The sequence below is a fragment of the Bombina bombina genome, chromosome 1 (assembly GCF_027579735.1).
Source record: "Bombina bombina isolate aBomBom1 chromosome 1, aBomBom1.pri, whole genome shotgun sequence".
Lineage (NCBI taxonomy): Eukaryota > Metazoa > Chordata > Amphibia > Anura > Bombinatoridae > Bombina > Bombina bombina.
The window spans coordinates 963,423,799-963,449,248 of NC_069499.1; the positions used below are offsets into that span (position 1 = coordinate 963,423,799).

The 25,450-nt window shown below is 38.8% G+C and overlaps 1 long non-coding RNA gene across 1 annotated transcript in view; it reads left to right on the forward strand.

Moving 5' to 3' along the window:
• Positions 1-15,164, forward strand: part of LOC128652639 (uncharacterized) — a 266,148-nt gene extending 250,984 nt beyond the window's left edge. The window contains exon 3 of the long non-coding RNA XR_008401297.1: positions 15,107-15,164. This is a non-coding gene — a long non-coding RNA (uncharacterized LOC128652639). The remainder of the gene's footprint in view (positions 1-15,106) is intronic.
• Positions 15,165-25,450: the final 10,286 nt, after the last annotated feature.

Below are 25,450 nucleotides of genomic sequence, written 5' to 3' on the forward strand. Positions count from 1 at the left end.
GAGATGCTCAAGTGATATTTTCCTGTCAGCTTTTTACAGTTATACTGCATCAGTTTCAACTGATTTAGCATATGAGTATTATGTCCCTTTAAGAGGCGGCGTACAGCAATCAGCCCAATCACATACGATCGGGTTGATTGACACCCCCTGATAGTGGCCGATTGACCGCAAATCTGCAGGGGGTGGTATTGCACAAGCAGTTCACCAGAACTGCTTGTGCAATGATAAATGCAGACAGCATATGCTGTCGGCATTTATCGATGTGTGGCGGACATTATCGCTACTGCGGGTCATGTCCGTCCACACAATGGTAAATCCACCCCGTAGTGTTTAGCATCTTCTGCTAAACATATAATCAAAACACTGTTGTGAAAATAAACACATAATACTATGATTTAATTAAACCTTAGTATTTAAAATCCCTATTACAAACATTGGCACTTTAAGTCATTAAACTTTACAATTACGCTTCTTTTTAAAAATACTTACCTTTTGTTACTGTAAACTTACCGCCGACCCTCCACCAGCATCTTCTTCAGTATTTAGCATATCAATGACAATCCGGCTTCCTCCAATCGTTGTGTGCCTCACAAGCTGGACGCCAAAGGGGGCAGGAGGATTTGAGGATTGGAGGCAGCCAGATTCATTGTCGGTCTGCTCAATACTGAAGGAGATGCAGGCGGAGGATCGTCAGTGTGTTTACAGTAACAAAAAGGTAAATATTGTAAAGCTTAATGACCTAAAGTGCTCATTGTTTTTATGAGTATTTTAATATACTGAGTTTTAAATCATTCAACTTTACAATCACTTTAAGCAGAGAAGTGTAACAATATCAGTTTCATGCTTCTATTGAAATATATTATGTAATAGTATACTTATAATGATTGGTGTTTTAACCATCAATGCTGTGAATATAGGGCTAGATTACAAGAGGAGCGCAAAAATCTCTTCCGTGCAATCATAGTAGTGCTCTACTTTGCAATACCAGCGCATGATAATTCTCTTCTCAATAAAGAGAATTGAGAATTGTCTAGTTTGAGCGATCAGGAAAAGTGGATAGATTCCTGAAGAATTCTGGGAAACCTAATTTGATTGCAATAATGTTATTATCATATTCTGATTCCCCTAGTCTATAGGATTATCTAGTGGAGAAGGCTCTCTGCTTGTATCGATAATTTCTGTGATAATTTGCAACCTCATACTTATCACTAACTTGGTAAGGATGCTCAAAAGGCAGAAGTCCCTAAGAGTTGGCTCTTCAATGGTCAATAAGAAGGAGAGAGTATCCATTTCCGAAGAAATCAACCACCTCATTCTGGGCTAGATTATGAGGGGAGCTCTATTTATCGCTCCTACTCGCGTGTTAATTCCGCTAGAAGTAACCTTTTTCTATGCTTTGGGTTTGCGCAAGTATTACAAGTTGAAAGTAAAAAGTTTTCACTCACGCGCTAACCCAACATGAACAAAAAGCCAGAGTTTGAATATCGTGACCATGTTAACGGATTCCCCCATAGACTTCAATGGAGCAAAAAAGTGGGGAAAAAACACTGCACCCAAATCGCGCAAACCCCACATAAAACATTAATATTTCAATTTTTTTTGTATACATAAATATTTATGTGTTTATATTATTATTATTATTAGGTATTTGTAGAGCGCCAACAGATTCTGCCTCGCTATAAACATAGGCAATATACAAGGTAACATTTATAGGGGGTCAAATAGGTAGAGGACCCTGCCGAGAGTTGCACTGTTGTAATTGGCTCTTATACGGGTGATCTACAAACAGCTGGGATCATAGGCTTACATGCTAAGGGGTTCAATGTGATAGCAGTGGAGTTAGGAAAGGTTAGTGTAGGTTGTATGCATCCCTGAATAGTACAGTCTTTAGGGAGCACTTGAAGCTTTCAAAACTAGATGAGAGTCTTGTGGAGCGAGGCAGAGAGTTCCACAAAATTGGAGCCAGTCTGCAGAAGTCTTGTAAACGGAAATGTGAGGAGGTAACAAGAGAGGAGGAGAGTAGGAGATTGTGGGCAGAGTGAAGGGGTCGGGAGGGAGAGTATCTGGAGACAAGGTCTGAGATGTAGGAGGGGAGCAGTGCAGTTGAGGGTTTTGTATGTCAGAGTGAGAATTTTGTGTTTTAGCCTGGAGGCAAGAGGAAGCCAGTGAAGGGATTGGCAGAGAGGTGCAGCAGATAAAGAGTGATGTGTAAGGAAGATGAGCCTGGCAGAGGCATTCATTATGGATTGTAAAGGAGCTATGCGGCAGCTAGGGAGACCAGAGAGGATGGAGTTGCAGTAATTGAGGTGGGAAAGGATGAGAGATTAGAATCTTAGTTGAGTCTTGTGAAAGGAAATGTCTAATTTTAGAAATGTTTTTAAAGTGGAAGTGGCAGGCTTCAGCCAACGACTGAATGTGAGGAGTGAAAGAAAGATCTGAGTAAAGTGTGACCCCAAGACATCGAGCATGTGGGGTAGGGGTAATGATGGAATTATCAATAGTTATAGAGAAGTTGGGGAGGGAGATTTTTTAAGTGGGGGGGGGGGGGAATAAGGAGCTCAGTTTTGGAGAGATTTAGCTTAAGATAGTGAGAGGACATCCAAGATGAGATATGAGAAATACAGTTAGTGACACGTGTTTTCAAGGAAGAAGATAGGTCTGGTGCAGAGAGGTAGATTTGGGTGCCATTGGCATACAAAGGGTATTGAAACCCATGGGACTTTATTAAGGAACCTAAAGATGATGTGTAGATTGAGAAGAGAAGGGGACCAAGGACAGAGCCTTGCGGTTCCCCAACAGAAAGTGGTAACGGGGCAGAGGATGCCCCAGAGAAGGCTACACTAAAGGTATGGTTAGACAGATAAGAAGAGTACAACAAGAGAGCTATGTCGGAAATGCTGAAGGATTGGAGGGTTTGGAGCAAAAGAGGGTGGTTGACAGTATCAAAGGCTGCAGACAGATCAAGGAGGATAAGCAGAGAGAAGTGGCCTTTGGATTTTGCTGTAAGTAGGTCGTTGGTAACCTTAACAATTGCTTTATCTGTAGAGTTGTTGGGGGCGAAATCCAGATTGCAGTGGGTCAAGAAGGGAGTTTAGTGTAAGGAAATGGGATAGACGTACATATACTAGCTTTTCAAGAAGCTTCAAAGCAAGAGGGAGTAGGGAAAAAGGGTGGTAGTTGGATGGGGAGGTTGGGTCGAGAGAAGGTTTTTTGAGGATAGGTGTGACCAGTGCGTATTTAAGAAATGAGGGAAATATACCAGTGCTGAGGGAGAGGTTGAAGATGTGTGTGAGTATAGGGGTAAGCATAGAAGAGAGGGAGGGGAGTAGCTGTGAGTAGATGGGGTTGAGGGGAGAGGTAGTGAGGATAGTATAAGGGCAGAAACTTCATCCTCTGTAACAGGGGCAAAAGAGATAAATTTATGGCTATGTGGGTTTTTGATGATAGTTGGGTTTTGAGGGGGTTTGAGACAGTAGCATGTTGAGAGCTGATTTCATTTCTGATGGAGTTTATTTTGTTATTGAAGTAGCTGGCAAAATCTTGAGCTGAGAGAGAAGTTGTAGTAGAAGGTGGGGGTAGGCGGAGAAGAGTATTGAACGTGGAGAACAGATGTTTTGGCTTTGAAGAAAGAGTAGAGATAAGAGTGACAAAGTAATGCTGCTTATATAGATTAAGGGCAGAATAGTAAGAGTTCAAGATGACCTTGTAGTGAAGAAAGTCAGCTGAACTCCAAGATTTTCTCCAGTGTTGCTCAGCAGTACAGGAACATCTGCGTAGGTAATGTGTCAGAGTAGTATGCCAGGGCTGAAGATGAATGTATGATTTCCGAGCTATGGTAGGTGGGGCCAAATTGTCAAGGACCGATGTAAGGGTGGAATTATAGTGGCAGTTAGATTAATCAGGGCAGGAAAAGGAGGGGATGGAAGAGAGGAGAGGTTCGAGAGAGCTAGCGAGCTGTTTCTGATCTAATGACTTCATGCTTCTGTGAAGTTTGGTGTGAGGGGTAGAAGGAGGGAGAGTTGTAGGGAGGAATGTGATGTTACAAGTGAGGAGATGATGGTCCGAAAGAGGAAAAGGGGAGTTTGTGAAGTTTGAGATAGCTGAAAATCAGATCAAGGGAGTGATCTTCTCTGTGAGTTGGAGAGTCAGTCCATTGAGACAGGCCGAAAGAGGAAGTGAGTTGCAGAAGTTGTTTTGCAGAGGAGGCAGTAGGGTTGTCAACAGGAAGGTTGAAGTCGCCAAGAATGAGGGCAGGGGTGCCTGAGGAAAGGAAATAAGGTAGCCAGGCAGCAAAGTGATCTAGAAATTGAGTTGATGAGCCAGGGGGGTGGTATATGACTGCAACGCGTATAGAGAGGGGAGAGAATAAGCAAATTGTGTGTGATTCAAATGAAGAAAATGTGAGGGAAGAGAAGTGCAGTATTTGTTGTAAGGCGCAACAAGAGGAAAGTAAAATACCAACACCACCTCCTTGTCTATTATCAGACCTAGGAGTGTGGCTGAAGTGAAGACCCCCATGTGACAGTGCAGCGGCGGAAGCTGTGTCTTGGGGAGAGAGACAGGTTTCTGTGAGAGCCAGAAGATTGAGAGAGTGGGAGATAAAGAGGTCATGGATAAAAGTGAGCTTGCTGCAAACAGAGCGAGAGTTTCAGAGTGCACAAGTGAAGGGGGTGGAGGCTTTAGATGCAAGAGGAATGAGATTAAGGTAACCAGAGTTTTGTTTTTGAAGTCTATTGAAAGGCACACATGGGTGTGCAAGGCTAGGAAGTTGTGGGGGACCAGGATTAGGAGAGATGTCACCAGCAATGAAGAAAAACATCAATGAAGAAAAACATCTGTTGTTACAGGCATAATAATAAAATAAGTGAAAAGGGGAATGGGGTAAGTGCGCTAAAAAAGCTAAAGGTATCAGAACAAAGTTTAGTTTTCCTTAATGATCATTAGTATTACATTAATATTTTGATGAAGTGTTTATGTTTAGCTATGTTAAAAAAAAATGTTAAAAAAAAAATGTTAAAATAAATAAATATTAATGTAATACTATCATTTAGGAAAACTAAACTTTATTCTGATACCTTTAGCTTTTTTAGCGCACTTACCCCATTCCCCTTTTCACTTAAATAACACTGAGAAGAACGAAGGATCTTCTCATTCTGTAAGTGTGTGGTATCTCCTTTGTACCAGCGCTCTACTGTCACCCCACAGATCATAATAATAAAATAAATTTGGTAAAAATTTAAATTTCTAGATTCACTAAGGATATTAACAATATTCTATTGAGGAAAACAACTGTAACTTTCTCTGTTATCCCAAAAGGTAAACCACTAAAGGGAATCATTTTAAACTAATAGACAAATTTATCTCGCTGTTAATGCCTATCAGTAAAAAAATGTTTTTTATATAACAAATGTTTTATGGCATAATATTACATGGAATACCCAGTAAATTAGAGGTAACTAATTTGGCCATGCTTCCTTAAGGTGGAACAGAAAAAAAATTGTTGGCAAGCATTAGAGCGTCTTATTATTGAATAAATATTTTTGTGTAACTATGTGTTTAAGCACTGCTAAATGATTAAACACACAGTTGAAAGGTCAATAAACCATATTTTTTCTATTCTGTGTGCCTCAGCCTCCTTAATCAAAATGCTATGTAAACAGGTTTTTTTATACCCCCTGGGTGATATTTCTTTACACCCTCAATTGCCCAATTTTATGTCATAGTGGTACTGGCAGGCAGCGAGGCATATCAGAACCAAACACTACAAAAAATTGCCTCTGTCATTGGTATCAAATTTGGGGGAAAGAAATAAAAATAGGCTAAGTTAGACATAGTTTGTGCCCTACAATGAAAAACATAAGCTGCAGAAAAAATATACTTTAGCATCCTTTTAATTTTCTACTGTTGAGCTGTTGCCACGCTGGTTCTGGGGTATGGCTGATGATTGGTGGCTACTGTATTCTGTTCCTGATTGGCTCATCCGATGTTTCCTATTTAGGAACAGTGTTGTATTTCAACTATTCACTGAACTTTAACTATGTGTTTAACACACTTGCAGTAGTTAAATACATAGTTATGGACAAGCACTTTTGCAGCAATAAAATACTTTAAACTGCATTAGAGTATGTTATGATTACATTATTATTTACATTTGCAAAATAGCTATTTTTATTTTGCAGTAGTGACAGACGAATGCAATATTTTCAGATATTTGTAACATGATAATTGGCATTATTTATTTTAGTGCAGGATCATAGGTTTTCACAATTCTGAAGAACTGCAATAACTAATTAAATAAACAGGACATTTTAATTACTTCCAGCGTACAGTAACTATGACCTGTTTCCTGATTTTTTTTTTTTTTTTTTTGAAAAGAGCTTTATTAAAGTATAACCATGAAAGGTATTAACTTACATACAGTTCAAGCTTGGTTACAATATTGGCATGTTTACAGACTAACGGCTAGATTTAGAGTTTTGCGTTAGAAGGGGTGCGTTAGCTACGCGTGCTTTTTTCCCCCCGCACCTTTTAAATACCGCTGGTATTTAGAGTTCACAGAATGGCTGCGTTAGGCTCCAAAAAGGGAGCGTAGAGGCATATTTACCACCACTGCAACTCTCAATACCAGCGGTGCTTACGGACGCAGCCAGCTTCAAAAACGTGCTCGTGCACGATTCCCCCATAGGAAACAATGCAAAAAAGCAGCGTTCAGCTCCTAACGCAGCCCCATTGTTTCCTATGGGGAAACACTTACTAAGTCTGCACCTAACACCCTAACATGTACCCCGAGTCTAAACACCCCTAACCTTACACTTATTAACCCCTAATATGCCGCCCCCGCTATCGCTGACCCCTGCATTTTATTATTAACCCCTAATCTGCCGCTCCGTACACCTCCGCAACCTACATTATCCCTATGTACCCCTAATCTGCTGCCCCTAACACCGCCGACCCCTATATTATAATTATTAACCCCTAATCCCCCCCCCAACGTCGCCGCCACCGACCTACAATTATTAACCCCTAATCTGTCGACCGGACATCAACGCTACTATAATAAAGTTATTAACCCCTAATCCGCCTCACTCCCGCCTCAAAAACCCTATAATAAATAGTATTAACCCCTAATCTGCCCTCCCTAACATCGCAGACACCTAACTTCAATTATTAACCCCTAATCTGCTGACCGGACCTCGCCGCTACTCTAATAAATGTATTAACCCCTAAAGCTAAGTCTAACCCTAACAATAACACCCCCCTAAGTTAAATATAATTTTTATCTAACGAAATAAATTATTTATTATTAAATAAATTAATCCTATTTAAAGCTAAATACTTACCTGTAAAATAAACCCTAATATAGCTACAATATAAATAATAATTATATTGTAGCTATTTTAGGATTAATATTTATTTTACAGGCAACTTTGTATTTATTTTAACTAGGTACAATAGCTATTAAATAGTTAATAACTATTTAATAGCTACCTAGTTAAAATAATTACAAAATTACCTGTAAAATAAATCCTAACCTAAGTTACAATTAAACCTAACACTACACTATCAATAAATTCATTAAATAAAATACCTACAATTATCTACAATTAAACTTAACAATTAAATAAACTAACTAAAGTACAAAAAATAAAAAAAGAACTAAGTTACAAAAAATAAAAAAATAATTTACAAACATTATAAAAATATTACAACAATTTTAAGCTAATTACACCTACTCTAAGCCCCCTAATAAAATAACAAAGCCCCCCAAAATAAAAAAATGCCCTACCCTATTCTAAAATACAAATAGAAAAGCTCTTTTACCTTACCAGCCCTTAAAAGGGCCTTTTGCGGGGCCCCAAAGAAAACAGCTCTTTTGCCTGTAAAAAAAAACATACAATACCCCCCCCCCCAATATTACAACCCACCACCCACATACACTAGGTAGCTATTAAATAGTTAATAACTATTTAATAGCTATTGTACCTAGTTAAAATAAATACAAAGTTGCCTGTAAAATAAATATTAATCCTAAAATAGCTACAATATAATTATTATTTATATTGTAGCTATATTAGGGTTTATTTTACAGGTAAGTATTTAGCTTTAAATAGGAATAATTTATTTAATAATAAATAATTTATTTCGTTAGATAAAAATTATATTTAACTTAGGGGGGTGTTAGTGTTAGGGTTAGACTTAGCTTTAGGGGTTAATCCATTTATTAGAGTAACGGCGAGGTCCGGTCGGCAGATTAGGGTTTAATAATTGAAGTTAGGTGTCGGCGATGTTAGTGAGGGAAGATTACGGGGTTAATACTATTTATTATAGGGTTTTTGAGGCGGGAGTGAGGCGGATTAGGAGTTAATAACTTTATTATAGTAGTGGTGAGGTCTGGTCGGCAGATTAGGGGTTAATAATTGTAGGTAGGTGGCGGCGACGTTGGGGGGGGGTAGATTAGGGGTTAAAAAATATAATATAGGGGTCGGCGGTGTTAGGGGCAGCAGATTAGGGGTACATAGGGATAACGTAGGTTGCGGCGGTGTGTGGTCGGTAGATTAGGGGTTAAAAAATTTTATTAGAGTGGCGGCGATGTGGGGGGACCTCGGTTTAGGGGTACATAGGTAGTTTATGGGTGTTAGAGTACTTTAGAGCACAGTAGTTAAGAGCTTTATGAACCGGCGTTAGCCCAAAAAGCTCTTAACTCCTGGCTTTTCTCTGCGGCTGGAGTTTTGTCGTTAGAGTTCTAACGCTCACTCCAGCCAAGACTCTAAATACCGGCGTTAGGAAGATCCAATTGAAAAGATAGGATACGCAAATGGCGTAGGTGGATCTGCGGTATTGAAAAGTCGCGGCTGGAAAGTGAGCGTTAGACCCTTACCTACACGACTAAATACCAGCGGTAGCCCAAAACCAGCGTTAGGAGCCCCTAACGCTGGTTTTGACGGCTAACGCAAAACTCTAAATCTAGGCGAAAGAAAATACAGATCATAACGAGGAACGTGTTGGACATCGAAAAGTATATATACTCAGTCCAGGAAATGGGTTTCCCTCCCAAAATTCTCTAGAGAAAGAAAAAAAAAAGACATGTCCAGCACTCTCAAGAAACTTTATAATGTCCTTTAAGTTGCTCTACCTTTTCACATTTTCTGTTTTTTTTTTTTTTCCCCGTTGTAGTCATTAACGGCTAGATTTGGAGTTTGGCGGTAGATGGGCTGCTAACGCTACGCGTGGTTTATGTCTAACGCACGGCATTGTTTGACTCCGGTATTTAGAGTTTAAAAAAGACCATCTAACGATGCTCCTAACGCGTGTATTTCACACGCGGAATCCTGCCCGCGTTAGACAGTCTCCCATAGAGATCAATGGAAAAGCAAAATAAATAGCTTTTTTCACCTAACACTCGATCTCGCGAGAAATACGCACAGCTCGGTCATATGACGCATACCACATCATGCACAACAATAACACGCCGCAAATGTCACAACAACAATCACTCAACAAAGCACACAAGCATTACACATTCACAAGCGGGGGGATTTTTATTAAAATTTAATACAGGGAATACGCATATACTTTAAGATGCGGAAATACGCTAAATAACAACAAGGAATAAAAAATATATACATACACTAGCAAAATAATCGCATTCAATATCACTATATATTAGGACAAACATACATATACAACACTTCACTAATAACACACCATCGCAAATTCACATTTAAACATAATACTATTGGACAATGTTATAGAAAACGAGCACTATGACATCATCGCATTCTACACATTCCACAAATACTAACTTCAAATGAGCATGCGCAAATTCACACAACTAATACACATTGCACTAATATTAATTGCTAATAAAGCACACCTGAACACAATTTACAACGGAAATTGGTACATCATTAAACATTTACACAGGGTATATAAGCACCACACAAGCATGGCTTCTTTGACTGTGTTGCTGGTGGGTCTTTGGAGATTGGAGGTTTAAGATTAGAGAGTTTGTGCATTATTGTGAGTGAGTTAGTGTTAGTGTGAGAGAGTCAGTTGTTAGTGTTATCGTGAGTGAGTTAGTGGGAGTTAGTGGGAGTGGGAGAGAGTCAGTTAGTGGGAGCGTGAGTGAGTGAGTTAGTGGTAGTGGGAGTTGTTAGTGAGAGTTAGTGGTAGTGTGAGAGAGTCAGTTAGTGGGAGCGTGAGTTAGTGCTACTGTGAGTTATTGAGAGTTAGTGGGAGTGTGAGTTAGTGAGAATTAGTAGTAGTGTGAGTTAGTGAGAATTAGTATTAGTGTGAGTTAGCGAGCGAGTGATTTTTCTGTACACTTAACACATTTACACGCAAACACATTCAATATATACATACACTTATCAATAACACTACATACACTCCATACCCCATACCCCCTCATACTACACTCCATACCCCATTCCCTGTAGTCCCATTCCCTTTCATCCCATTTACTCTTATCCCATACCCCATACCCATCCCATACCCATCCCCTAGTTACATTTAGTTTACATATCCTCCTTTTAGTCTTCTTCTTCTTTTGGTTTATTTAAATCCTCCTTACCCTCTTTGTTTTTTAGATCCCTCTCACACTTTCAGCACTTATTTTGTCTTTTTAGTTCTTTATTTTGACCCCCTTTCATTTCATCACACTCACTTTTTGTTTGATTATTTGGGGTTTAGTTTAGGGAACAGATGGAGGGCAGGCAGGGGAGAGGTAGAGGGGGGAGGAGAGGGAGGGGGAGAGGAACAGGGCAGGAAGGGGGGCAGTAAGCGGGGGTGGAAGCGGTGGGTGGACCCAGCCACTTGGTTCAAGATGAACAAGTGGCTGGGCCCAGTGGCGGACAGAGTAGGGCTTCACAGTCCGGGAAACAGAGGGCATCGTCACAGGGGAAGGCCAAGGCGACTAGGGAGGCGAGGTTTTCGATGGAGGAGAAGGAGGCCCTCGTAGAGGCCTATATGGCCAGGTATAGGAGGCTGCAGCACCAGAAGACCACCCCGACTGAGAAGAGGAAGCTCTGGCATGAGATGAGGAATGCAGTCAATGCAGTGGGTGGCCGGAACAGAGATATGGACTCTATAAAACATCGCTACCGGGACTGTAAGATGGATCTCAAGAAAAAGTTAAGCCTGGAGGCCCGACATTCCGTAGGAACCGGTGGCGGCCCTGCCCTGGAAATCGAGTACTGCCGATGGGAGGAAATGTTGCTGCCCAGCATCTCCGAGGTGGATGTAGTCGGTATCGGAGGAATTGATACCGGGAACCTGCCATTCTCATCTGACGGTAAGCTCATTTAAGAATAAATTCACATACGAATGTATTTCAAGGGACACTATACGCAAACCTTTACTTTCATGATTAAGGTAGCGAATACAATTTGACAAAACATTCAAATGTACTTATATTACCTAATTCGAATCATTCTTGAGATATATTTAAATGAAGAAATAGCCATGCACACGGTGAACCAATCACAGGAGGCAGCTATATTCAGCTAACAATCAGCATCTTCTAAGCATATTTAGATATGCTTTTCAGCAAAGAATATCCAGAGAATGAAGATAATTAGATAAGAAAAGTACATTAGAAAGTTGATTATAAATGTATGCTTCTAAATCATGAAAGATAAAACATTGGGTTTCAGGGGGGCGGAGCCAACTGCCTAAGATGGAGGACGCATGTTACAAGAGCTCTGGCTCTTAAGTCCAATATTTGTGGTAAAAACTCAGTTTACCATGAGATATTGCCACTCTGCTGAGAATTGCTATAAGATGTCTACATAATATATCTTGCTAACTAGGACTGGGCACCTATACTCTGCATTAACTCTTTATATCAACATGCGAGAGGAACATGGTCATACAGCCTATAGGAGCAGCTGAAGAAGGACAGAAAACAGCCACTATAAAACTTCCAGTTCATACGGACCACAGGGTGAACCGGTATTAATCCCCAGAACACTACAACAAGCTACCGTAGTAGCCCTAGAAGTTATCTCAACTGCGATATTGCTGTGTCCGAGTTAGAAAATGGCGGCCATAGAAGATTGGGAGTCAATTGCTTTGGGCTGTATCGAGGCCTCCTTCCAGCTGATAAAAGCATACCTGAGTCAGAATTCAATCGAACACCCTCATACCCACATATCTGCCTCCCAGGTTTTCCAGAGCAATGGCTTGCGGCAACCGGGTGGAAATAGACAGTACGCTGCTCTTTTGTGCACGGCTGAGAAAGGGGTAATACCTTATGCCGCACTGTCGACTTGGCAAAATCAGGCTCAGCAAGGGGAGTTACTGGTCAGTCGAAGTTCCTGCTTCCCTAGCGTTATTAGGAAACCTGGCTTCCCTGGCGCTGGTTGTGACCCTAGAGCGGCACTTGTAGTCAGTCTGAGGAGCGGCGCAAGATTCTTTTACTTACATACCCTGGAGGGGGTCCTTGAGAAACCCAAGAGCTCTGGACATAATGAAGTGTTCCGCTACCTGACCGTACATCTAGCTCTAACTAGTGAGCTTTATGCCTTGACCGAAATAGAATGGAATAGGTTGCCACAGCAAGCCCTTGAAGTGTCTTCAACCATCCGGTCTGGTGTGGGGTAGAGAATACCTTTTACTAGGTCTGCCAGTAAGAGTGTATAGGAAAACTGACATTCCTTATAGTTATCTAAAATGGACTTATTAGATTTAAAAGACTACCAGCATCGGACTTGATGCCCTGATATATTACTGATTAGCTATTTTAAATGCCTTTAGTTTTGTACTACCTAGACAGCTCAGTCTGTATTGCATCCTGTATTATGTATCATGCAATGTATTGCTTTATTGATATAAAGGGCCCTACCCTATAGTATATTAACCAGTGCACTTGTAAGAGACATGAAGAGACTTCAGCCCACGATAACTTGTTAAATTTGTAGAGGCTGTTCCCCTCAGTACAAAGAATTATTTGTTAGGATAAGCCAGGTCTTACTATTCACACACTATATGGCATGCTGCCAACCTTTCCTAATCTACGATGTAGCAAGCATATCCTTACACTGCTAAGAGACTAACATTAATATACCTGAAGAGTGAATACCTAGTACTCTACTGTCACATCATGCCTGGGCCCCTGCTGGGTATAGGGCCCGTACCCAGGAGTTGGGACCCCAGGCAATTGCATTGTAGAAATGCAGAATTGATATGCTCACATTTAGACCTCTGGCTTAATCAGTCTTAAAAATAATAACAGATATGTCATTCTTCAGCCCCTAACAACTGTTACACCACCTATTTATAATTTTACCACTCTCTAAAGTTAATGCAGACCTGTGTACGCAGCTATACATTTATAAGGGAGCAAGGCACATATAAGACTATTCTATCTCTTGTTTTCTTGCACGGCACCACCACATCAACCTCCATAGACCTGGAACCTTTGCCCTATTGATCCTGTTAAGAGCTTTGAGAAGGCTTACTTTACACGTACAATTTTCACAGCTAGGTATTATTTCCATGGTCACCATCGAACCTTTAGATGTTTAAGTCATAACTGATACGGCTACGTATAATGTTCAGGCTCTATCTAGCTGGCGATAACACTTTTGCTGCTCTCACAATGCCAATAACCATTTCTATACTCTTATTTGGCGCCCCCCTCTCATATATACACTTTGACATTCGCATCTCACTATTAGTTTAAACAGCGTAACATTTCTTTTTATATCTTATTTACATAGCCTGTTCCTTCATGTTTAAATTCCTCATGTTAATAACTTGTGTGACAAGTGCAATTTCACGTGCAATTTATCATGTTTTCCTACTCTTTGATTAATAGGTGGTGTGGAAAATGGGTGGTTTATAACTAATACAGTTACTAGTTTGCTCATCTCACTCATGTTACTACCCTCCTCTCTCCTCAATGGTTCTCATAGTGTTATTGGTGCAGGCTAGTCCTGCACTGCTACAACTAGTTGTATCCCCCCTTCCCACACTATGCACCAAGGTTAATAGCCAGCTAGGCCCTATTATACCAGATTAAGAGAACTCGACAAGAACCAGCCCTTTTCTCTCCTTTTTTGTGCACCCTCTAGTACTAAAGGAGCTCACAAAATTTTTACTTCAGCTATGCCGTCTTGTCTCATTATAGCTTGTTTGTTTTATGTATCCATGGCTCAACTGACCACGTCCCCCCCCCCCCCCCCATATCCTAATATACCTCCTAGGCTAGGAGGGTTATCTACGTGGCTTCTCTTGTCCATGCCGCACCTTACATATTGTATATCTACCCCAAATATCAACTCCTGCCCCTATAATGTTTCTCTACACCAGGCCCAAGAGGGTCTTACCATGTTTTAGTAGGGGTAGGAAAATCTAGTACACTATATCATAGTTTCATTACACACCTTACTAACTACAGTTCTTAATAGGAATAAGCTTCACTTACAAATTGAGTTACAAGTTTTAAGTTTAGTATTTTTAATCTCATCACACTACTTATATATTACAAAAACTTGTTTTGCTGTGTTATAAAAAAAAAATAAGGAAGACACATGAAGACCATTCGCTATTTACACATTGTGAAATATGTGCCATAACTATTGTTTATATTTTACTTACTTTGAGAATTTTGAATACATTTCATTGGCAAGTTTGTGTATTATAAACATTCCTACAGATCTAGCTTATGTATAATTTTACATTCCTGTATATTCTCATGTTTATATGGCTTCGTGATAACATGCATGTAACCTTATTGCTTTTTCTTTGTCTTCAATAAAAAGAATATTAAAAAAAAAACAAAAAAACATTGGGTTTCATGTCCCTTTAAGGATCAGATTAATGCTATTACGCTGTTTACACGCATTCACAATTACTTTGCGGTTACATCAGTATCTAGGCTATAGGTTAGGTGTGCATTTAAACAGACTGAAAACAAACAAAACATTCAGATTGACCAGAGATATCACAAACACGGTTTAGAAAATGCGGAAATCGTATTGATTGTTAGATTTCAAAGTGGATTAATGATTCTGCATTTGTAATTGTATCGTAAGCTAAGTCATTTAAAGCTTGATTTGGAAATATGCTAATATATACATTTTTTATTTTTTCAAATATACAGAGTCTGGGGAGGAGGCAGCACAACAAATACAGCCTCCTCCATCTCCCCGGGATGAGAGTGGTGGGGAGAAATTTCCACTTCGGAGGGAAGAGGCCCCCGTGACGAAGAGGGCACGGAAGCAGATGAAGAGGCCCCGGAAGCAGAGGAGGAGGCCGCGGAACCAGAGGCCCCTCAAGGACCCGCACCCCGCCGTGCACGGGCACCCCGCCGTGCACGGGTACCCCGCCAAGCACAACAACAGGAAATAGCGGAGGTGCGGGTTCTGCTAGACTACATAGACCAGATGCGTAACTCCCGGATACAAAATATAGAAGGCCGAACTCGAATTCTTGAAGGCCAAAACCAAATAATTGATGGCCAAAACCAAATAATAAACATACTTAATAGAATAGAAGAAGGGCAAAACAGAATCATTAATCTACACCAAAAAATGTTTAATTTTTTCCGGGAGGCGCATGCTGGTCTGCCTCCTGGTCCGCCTCCTGCTGCTGGGCCTCCTGCTGCTGGGCCATCTTCTCCTGCCGGGCCATCTCCTCCTGCAGAGCCATCTCCTCCTCCTCAGCCATCTTCTCCTCCTCAGCCATCTTCTCCTCCTCACCTTGGTCGTCCCAGTACTCTTCCTTCCACTCTTCCCACAACATCTCCAAGGAGAACTCGTCAGAGTCGGCAGTTGCCCCTCCCAGAGCCTCAGCCCCGTGGGAAGAGGGGAAGGAAGAGGAAGTAAGTATTTGTTTTCATGTTTAATGTTTTTTTTATTTAATGTGTAATGGATAGGTATGTGATGATGTGGTTTTCATACACTTGTGGACCACACTCTGTATATAATCTACTTCTATGTGACCGGGTCCATGGAGGCAGATTGTTTGCAGAGTGTGGGTTATAAGTGTGTGAAAACCACATCATCACATACCTATCCTTGTTCATGATATTGATTGTTTTCTGTGATGTGATGTCCAAACTGTTTCCCGAATCGCAAACAAAATTACCATTACAATTATCCATGATGGCATATTACTGTTTGAATGTCAATAACACAGCTTAAAGGGACAGTCAGAAAATTATTGATTACAAAGAAAACACTGTATTACGCATTATCAAGTTGGAAACAACAAAACATGGAGAAATACGTGTGACTTATGTGCTTACCCTTGTATCTATGACTATGAAAAATGACCACTTATTTGTTGTTCTGACATAACAACATTTTAGATATCAATGATCAATACATGGTAAATAATATGCTGTATGAGCACAAGGTTTTACATATACAAATGCTATCCAAATGCCCTCTAGTGTTCAAATTGTATAATGATTACATGCACTCTTCAAGCTCTAAGAAATGAGCACACGAACCTCATAGGTTTAGCTAGCAAATTAAAATAAACACAGACAAATGATTAATTGGTGAGAAACCTTTGATATCATTGATATTACAAAATTGACTTTTAGAATAATGCAAAACATTATTTGTTTTCTAAACTGTCCCTTTAACAAAATTACATATGCTAACATATATTTGAAGATTGTTGGTATATCTACATGTACTTGTTCAAACAATAAATATTGAAATCAGATTTATATTGACGTGTTAAATAAAGTCTATTTTCTTAAAGAGACATTATTGTGTTAATTTATTTTTAGAAAGACATTTGTTTTAACAATGAATATGGTTTAAAGTCCTTTTAGGAGTGGGGGGTGAAAATATGCTAACAATAATATATTTGGAGATTAACCAATGTGGAACTCATACATTATACAAAAATAAACATTTGCATTAAAGGGACAGTATACTATATTTTTAACAGAACTGTATGTAATAGACACTACTAGAAACAACAAGATTAACATATACTGATATCAATATTACAAAGCTTTAAACACTTTCAAAGAAAATCGGGTTATCTCTATTGAAAATATAGATGAACCCCCATTACAACCGTAAAACAAGACAATACCCCATCATTAACATATGAAAAGACCCTTTACACAAACAGGAGAAAGCTGGAGATGGTACTCACATGAAACTCAAAGGCTTGGCGAGGAGTCTGAAAATTACTTACATTTTCTTTGAACAGAAGCAAAATGAAACGTTTATTTGTTAAACAATGGACTATCTAACTAGAGACAAAATAAAAAGTTTTGATTTATAATGTGAGTGTCTAATGAACCTTTAATAACATATACGACAAAATTACATTTAGAAGAAGTCGGCATCATATATTTAGCATATGATAAAGATAAATGCATATTGATTACTTGATTCTAACACAATAGCGCATATTTATGAATTAGATATCTTTAACATTAAACACAACAGTCATTTTTCATAAAAAGGAACATATTGTTGACAAACATATTAAACAACATGGACTATAGAGATTTGCACTTGCCTCGAAATATCTTATGCATGAAAACATTTTGCTTTCGTTCGTTTATTCAACCAGACATCCAGCAAAAGAGAATGTGGTGGTCTTTATCAGCTATGGTTCAACAATGTAACATGATGCAAACAATCCATATTCGCAATGTTTTTAAACTTGGCTTCATTCACAAACGTGTTTAACATGCACAAAAAAATATTGCGGGACTACGTAATACAATCAGACGTTTTTTTACCTTTGCATGTGACGTCTTAATTAACATGGCGCTTCCTTGATCACGTAAGAACGCAATCCAATAAAAGGCACATTCCTGATCACGTAAGAACGCAAACAAAAAAAAAGGCGCATCCTTGATCGCGTAAAAACGCCATCCAATAAAAGGTGCATCCTTGATCGCGTAAAAACGTCAGTCAATACAAGGAATCATTGGACAGCCTGGCAGGTGACGTCTTAAGCAACATGGCACATCCGTGATTGCAGAAAAACCGCAGCCAATACAAGGACTCAGTTGACAGCTTGGAATATTACTAAGAAACGTATTTATATTTTTGAAACTAGTATGTGTCTAGATTGATATCTAGGAATGTCACGAAATCATGATTCATCTTTTCGGACTTGACTGTCCCTTTAACTATAGCTATGGTGTATATCTTTAACATTTAAAAGATACACATGAGAAATACATATGCCATTGATGTTTTAAGATATGTTTAGATTGTTTGGGAATAACAATAATGACACATGTATTGATCAAACGGGTCATTTATTCAAGTTGAAATATGGTCAGACTACCTATAGCCATATATGGGAGGAGAAGTATTTTTTAACAATATTTTGAAAAACATATTCCTCATATAAAATATGCGCATTACACACAGAGATTGATTTGGTTACACTTTTACAATAAGATAGAATAGAAAATGAAATACATGTGCTGTCAACATTACAATAAGATTGTTTATTATTAAGATTATATGTCCTTGTTCATGTAAAAAGGACAAAAACGCTTTAGAAATGGAAATACATTCATTAACAATTGTGCTCACCATCACTTAAAGGGACATGATTTTTATTTATAAAAAGAGGATACACAGAGACAATACTATTTCAAGAAAATGAACACTTTACAGGGATTATATCATTGTATCAATCCTCAGATCATTTGTTAAAGGTGCATCAATTCATGCAGAGTTTATAAATACACACATGGATGTGAAATTTGAAATATACATATATAACAATCTTTATATACATATATAAAACAATTACTATGCTAATCATAATCATGCAATGAGAAAGATTTTAGATAACAATATAAAGACAAAAATAAAAATTACATTGGAGATGTTAATCTTAAAGTCATTTACAATTGTATTACATATATGATTCAGGAAACAACATTATTTTGGGTATGTCCCTTTAAGGATCAACCAGATAAAATAGAGATTTCAATCAATGACATGAATAAGGAGGACAAAGAATCGTGCAATGACATGTCTTTTATTAGTATGTCAGAAAACAACAACGTTTATAAATAATATGGTAAAGATCTGGAAAATGGAGCCATATGACAAGGTAACAGAGTGCATCACAGTCCATGAAGAGAGTTGCCAAGGGCCACCATAGCCCCATTGGAGCCATATGACAAGGTAACAGAGTGCATCACAGTCCATGAAGAGAGTTGCCAAGGGCCACCATAGCCCCATTGTAGATATATGACAAGGTAACAGAGTGCATCACAGTCCATGAAGAGAGTTGTCAAGGGCCCGCATATCCCCATTGGAGCCATATGACAAGGTAACAGAGTGCATCACAGTCCATGAAGAGAGTTGCCAAGGGCCACCATAGCCCAATTGTAGATATATGACAAGGTAACAGAGTGCATCACAGTCCATGAAGAGAGTTGCCAAGGGCCACCATAGCCCCATTGTAGATATATGACAAGGTAACAGAGTGCATCACAGTCCATGAAGAGAGTTGTCAAGGGCCACCATAGCCCCATTGGAGCCATATGACAAGGTAACAGAGTGCATCACAGTCCATGAAGAGAGTTGCCAAGGGCCACCATAGCCCCCTTGTAGATATATGACAAGGTAACAGAGTGCATCACAGTCCATGAAGAGAGTTGCCAAGGGCCACCATAGCCCCATTGTAGATATATGACAAGGTAACAGAGTGCATCACAGTCCATGAAGAGAGTTGCCAAGGGCCACCATAGCCCCATTGGAGCCATATGACAAGGTAACAGAGTGCATCACAGTCCATGAAGAGAGTTGCCAAGGGCCACCATAGCCCCATTGTAGATATATGACAAGGTAACAGAGTGCATCACAGTCCATGAAGAGAGTTGCCAAGGGCCAGCATAGCCCCATTGTAGATATATGACAAGGTAACAGAGTGCATCACAGTCCATGAAGAGAGTTGCCAAGGGCCACCATAGCCCCATTGGAGCCATATGACAAGGTAACAGAGTGCATCACAGTCCATGAAGAGAGTTGCCAAGGGCCAGCATAGCCCCATTGTAGATATATGACAAGGTAACAGAGTGCATTACAGTCCATGAAGAGAGTTGCCAAGGGCCACCATAGCCCCATTGGAGCCATATGACAAGGTAAAAGGGTGCAACAGGCACAACAATAAACTTAAAAAAGGCCAAATGGCAACAATAACAAAAACATCAACATGTGGACGGAGGATTCTTATCTGCGACCTTGGAGCATCTCCAGATCCTCCACTTACTGGTCATCCTCTTCATCGTCCTGTGCATGTCCAGCTCCAGATTCAGGCCTTGAATTTAATAGCATGATTTGACGCAGAGTCAAATCCTGAACCCGGAGCTGAGCCTGCATGGTGTCGTTCATCCCTCTCAGGACAGCTCCGTTCCTCAACACGGCCTGCTCTACTCGTGCTATACCTTCTAGCATGAGCCATGCTGAGTCACAGCCTAAAATAAAGAATAAATCAAATATTAAGGATAATTACACAACAGGAGAAAAAATAAGCAAAGATACATTGTCATCATAAAGACAAATCATTCTTTACATCAATTTGTTAAAATTGATTCTTTACACATTAAATATGTTATTCAGACAGACCGAAATCATTAAAGGGACAGTTTACTCAAACATGTTGTCCCCTTTAATTGGTTTTCGATGATCCACTTATACAGCTTGAGTGTATAAAATCTTGTTAAAGGATTTACATTGTAATTACATTAGCAATTTAAATATTTTAATTATACTGTGGTAGGCACACCTATCCTTAAACATTTTGGCGTTGAGGACAAGCTGTGTAAACATATCAACCTGAAGAAATTACATTCCCACTGGGTTAGACAAGAGATAATTTATCAACATTTGTACATAAATTGTTGGATCCAAGTAGTGGTGATTGGTATATGTAGTGATATCAAATTAAAGGGGCACTGAACCTAAATATTTAATTGACTGATTCAGATAGAGCATGACATTACAAATATTAAAACATTACACATATTCTTTAAATGTTTGAATTCTCTAGATAGATTTTGAATGCAAGAATGTAGGTTTATAGGGCAGGCCATATTTGTTTATCAACTTTGGTTGTCCCTGCTGGTTGGTGGATCCATTCATCCAACAATAAAGAAATGATGTCCACAATTATTTTCTATTTAAAATTAATTCTAGGCATTTATTTGTTTAAATAAAGATAGCAAGATAATGAAGAATAATTGATAAGAGTAGTAAATTATAAATTTGATTAACATTGCATGTTTGAATCACAATAGAAACAATTTGCCTTCAGTGTACCTTTAAGTATCTTATAATGTGGATTTTGAATGATACTTACAGCTGTGCCTGGGAAGGACAATCCGACACCCAGGACAATGAAGGTTGAGACAGGGGGGAGGGATGGGATTGGATTGGGGAGGGATGGGATTGGGTTGGGGAGGGATGAGCTGCTGCTCCGGGGTAGGCCGTACAGCTGGGGAGTGGTGAGTTGGGGTCTGGGCAGCTGGGGTAGCTGTACGGCCCATAATACGGGGAGAGCGGCGAAGGGGGACGAAGGGCCGTTTTTTGGGAGGGACAGGAAAGGACAAATGGGAAGGGCCGGCAGGGGTCTGGGCCTGGGCAGGGGTCTGGGCCTGGGCAGGAGTCTGGGCCTGGGCAGGAGTCTGGGCCTGGGCAGGGGTCTGGGCCTGGGCAGGGGACTGGGCTTGGGCAGGGGTCTGTGACTGGCCAGGGGACTGGGCAGGGGCGGAAATCAGATGACCAGAGGTGGAGGATCCATCTGAAATAAATAATACAAATATATTAACATCTCCTACATCATGAAATCAAATCAACGCATTTAAAATTGATTATGTTTTCAATATACTTAGAAGTGTGTTTGAATTTTGAAACAATTATGAAATGAGGATATGGTATGCATATAGGCACTCAGATGAATATCAATGACTGTCTGTACAATTATAACATTATTATTGTGGTTTGGCCTGGAATATGCATGTGACATAATGATGGCATGAATTATAAATAAAAGAAAAGAAAAAAAAAAAGCATATTTTCATGCTGCCTGATATAGAAAGGGGGCAGTAGTGTATTTGAACAGACAAATAATATTCCTTTTTAAAGTGCAAAAGCTGTAGACTTTGTATGTCTTCAATAAAATAATTTCCAATAAAGCAACATGTTGTAAACATGATAGATATATTTCACATACCATCAGACTTCAAGGCAGCCTCTTCCTCCTCCGTCACACATGTTAAATCAATCTCTGTAAAACATAACATGTTGTGTACACGTTAAGATCAGATATTATAACATATGTTACTGTTGCTCAAAGACACACATCAATGTTGCATTAAAGATATACACACCCAAAGTTATGATTTACATCATTTTGATGGAGCATACAAATGACATTAGATTTGTTATTCGCAATGATTCTGATTTTCTATTTATTGTTTGTATTAATTTTAAAATCATAAAAGCATAGTACATAGAAAATTTAAGATTTCTCATGTGTGTATCACTTGATGATTGTTGTCAAAAATGAACATGGAAACAAACATATGCTATACATCTTCTGAATAACAAAGGTGTAGACTAAGAAAGTTTTAATTATTAATGAATATATAATCAGAGGAGTAAATTATATGTTTGTTTCAAATGTTATGCTTCATGAGAATCATGCTCATAATATTGATTACCAATACACCTTCAATGACATATAAATGAGTCAATGGACTTACCAGAAGACCGCAAATGCGGCTCTGTGTCAGTGCTGGATTCCTCAGGGCTCCCCACACCAACTCTCTCTATGAATGATATAGATATATATTAGTGAACACATTTGGGATAGCACTAAATCACATCTGTAGCGATTTTTAAGAATAATCAACTTGAAAATGTGAAGAATAGACCAGTCATTATCCAAAAAAATGCTTGATTGAATCAAGGGGATTCTGTTAAAAATGATGTATTGAACATATGTTTAATTTCTGACTATATTAGACATCAAAATCATCTCATACGATGCTATTGCATATCTAAATATACCCATTGATCAATGTTCTTAAAAGAATACACACAAACCACATTTTGAATAACAGCTGTTGACAAATATAAACAAAGACATGTGGCACATCGAGCCATTTGTGCAATGTACAGTAATCTTGTTTAGGACACAACACATATTTATCACAATACAAAACCAAATTGATTAGTACAAATATGTAATCATGGTGCTGTTAGAGTATGCTGATATCTATAAAGTAACTCCAACAGTGAATATATGAATTATATATCAATATTGTCTAATCCAAAGAATGTAAAACTGAATGAATCTATTGTTTATTAAAGGGACACTGACATGATTTATTTCAATCATTGATTTCACTGTTCAAACTGTTCCAAATGATTTTACATTGACTCCTATTATAATTGGAATGTTGCTACATTTTAATCTTAAATGCAGATAAGCAATATTGGATTCAATAAATATTGTTTGTTGAAGGTATCCACCAATCATCAATCAAAACCCAGGTTGGTCAACCAAAATTGAGCTGCAGATAAACATACATTCTTGATTTTAAAATACATTTAGCAATAGAATATTTCACATATGATTATAGTATTATATTTAAATGTTGATTAATATTGCATGCTCTATCTGAATGACAACATTAATAATTTTAGCTCAGTGTCCCTTTAATATAAAAATATATTGATTTGACAATGTTGGTGTTAATGAATTCTTTACTCCATATGTTGATGTAATGAATGGGATTGAGCATGCAATTCCAATCTAATATGTTATTTAAGGATATCCTAAGAATTATTTAATTTTCATCTATTAAAGGGACATGAAGCTCTAAATGTGTAATTGTATACTTTTTGAAACTATGTACTACTGTTATCTGAACACATGATTTTAACTTTTGTAAAAATGCCAATTTATGCATAAAAAAACAGCCGGTTAATACCAGTAATGCATTGTTTAACCTAAACCAAAATCCATTTTTTTTAAAAGAACTAAAACAATAGACTGAACCAATGTAGCTCATAAAATGTTTAAACAAAACAATAAAATCACGTTTAAAAATCATTCTATGTAAAATTTAGTTGGCATGTCCCTTAAATGACGTGATCAATTTCAAAAATGGAATCTATAATTTAAAAATCTAAACATATGCAAAAGTGTGTGTATTTTTTAAAAATGTATACAAATAAGATTAAGCAATACACAAGGGAAGAATATAAATTGGACATTCAAAGAATCTTACATTAAAATTAAGACATCCAGAATAGATGGGATATCTTAAATTCCAAACAAAATCAGAGTAGTCTTACAATGTAATCCTATTTTTTTGTTTTATTTATTCTTATTTGCAAAAAGTTTTAAAATCCATTTTGCAGATACATACATTTTCAATCAGTTGTGTTGTTTACTGTAGCTTAAATTATTTTTTTGTGTTATTTCATTCTCATCAATTGATGGGCATATGTTATAATTTTTTTGGATTCTGCTTTTTTATTTTTTTATTATGTCTAATATTGAAAATAAGAATACTGTATTCTTCACATCCTATATAATAAAAGACAAGAGTTTGTCTGAAGCCGTCATGCGCAGTTCAGACAAACTCTTGCCGCGAGGACCCGGCAGCAGCGCGAGGACCCGGCAGCTCAGCTGAAACACAGAGGCGCGCGAGGACCCGGCAGCTCAGCTGAAACACAGAGGCGCGCGAGGACCCGGCAGCTCAGCTGAAACACAGAGGCGCGCGAGGACCCGGCAGCTCAGCTGAAACACAGAGGCGCGCGAGGACCCGGCAGCTCAGCTGAAACACAGAGGCGCGCGAGGACGAGAGAGAGAGAGAGAGAGAGAGAGAGAGAGAGAGAGAGAGAGAATAAATAAATAACAATAACATAACACGGCCCGTGTCAACGGGCTTTAGGACTAGTATATAATAATTCACATTTCATTTTGACCAACATGTGTCAAGCAATGCCACTTACAGCAAACCCATGTTAACGTGTATGCACAATTCCATTTTCGCGATCATTGCGCAATGATTCCAAGCGGAATTACGCATCCGTCATTTGACCAACGTGTAAAGCAATGCCACTTACAGCAAACTCATGTTAACGTGTATGCGCAATTCCATTTTCGCGATCATTGCGCAATGATTCCAAGCGGAATTACGCATCCGTCATTTGACCAACATGTGTAAAGCAATGCCACTTACAGCAAACCCATGTTAACGTGTATGCGCAATTCCATTTTCGCGATCATTGCGCAATGATTCCAAGCGGAATTACGCATCCGTCATTTGACCAACATGTGTAAAGCAATGCCACTTACAGCAAACCCATGTTAACGTGTATGCGCAATTCCATTTTCGCGATCATTGCGCAATGATTCCAAGCGGAATTACGCATCCGTCATTTGACCAACATGTGTAAAGCAATGCCACTTACAGCAA